The sequence below is a fragment of the Triticum dicoccoides genome, chromosome 6B (genome assembly GCF_002162155.2).
Source record: "Triticum dicoccoides isolate Atlit2015 ecotype Zavitan chromosome 6B, WEW_v2.0, whole genome shotgun sequence".
NCBI classification, from domain to species: domain Eukaryota; kingdom Viridiplantae; phylum Streptophyta; class Magnoliopsida; order Poales; family Poaceae; genus Triticum; species Triticum dicoccoides.
In genome coordinates this window covers 706960567-706961566 of record NC_041391.1, presented here as the reverse complement: position 1 = coordinate 706961566, position 1000 = coordinate 706960567, and positions in this window count along the sequence as shown.

Below are 1000 nucleotides of genomic sequence, written 5' to 3'. Positions count from 1 at the left end.
GGCCGCCGGCGAGGGCGGCGAGGCCTCTCCGGCGAGGGAGGCCGGCGCGGGGCGGCGCGGTGGTGGGCGAGGGAGGCCGGCGTGGGCGGCGAGGCCTCTCCGGCGAGGGAGGCCGGCGCGGGGCGGCGCGGTGGTGGGCGAGGGAGGCCGGCGCGGGCGGCGTACTAGGGCGAAAGGGGGCGGCGGGCGCCGTACGTGGGCGAGAGGGGGCGGCGGGCGACGGCGGGCGGCGTCGAGGGCGCGGGCGACGGCGGGCGGCGTCGAGGGCGAGGTCGACGGCGGGCGGCGTCGAGGGCGAGGGCGGCAGGCCTTCGGCGCGGCAGAGGCAGAGCGGAGAAATGGAGGCGACGGGTCGGGCGCATGTATTTATAGCCCCCCCCTTTAGTCGCGGTTGGGGAGGCGACCCGCGACTAAAGGGCCTTTAGTCGCGGTTGGGGAGGCGACCCGCGACTAAAGGAGAACCTTTAGTCGCGGTCGGGAAGGCGGCCCGCGACTAAAGGGTAACCTTTAGTCGCGGTTGGGGAGGCGACCCGCGACTAAAGGACTTTTTTGGCGGGTTTTTCGTTCCCGCGCGCAACCACCTTTAGTCGCGGCGCGGCAGGCCAACCGCGACTAAAAGTATTTTCCAAATACTTTTTCTTTTTCAAAATGTTAAAAATACAAATAATATATCAAAAAATTCAAAAAAATAAAACTAATTCAATTCAAAATTCTAAAAATACAAATAATATATCAAAAAATTCAGAAAAAAAACTAATTCAATTCAAATTGTTAAAAATACAAATAATATATCAAAAAATTCAGAAAAATAAAACTAATTCAATTCAAAATTCTAAAAATACAAATAATATATCAAAAAATTCAGAAAAATAAAACTAATTCAATTCAAAATTCTAAAAATACAAATAATATATCATAAAATTAAGAAAAATAAAACTAATTCAATTCAAAATGTTAAAAATACAAATAATATATCAAAAAATTCAGAAAAATAAAACTA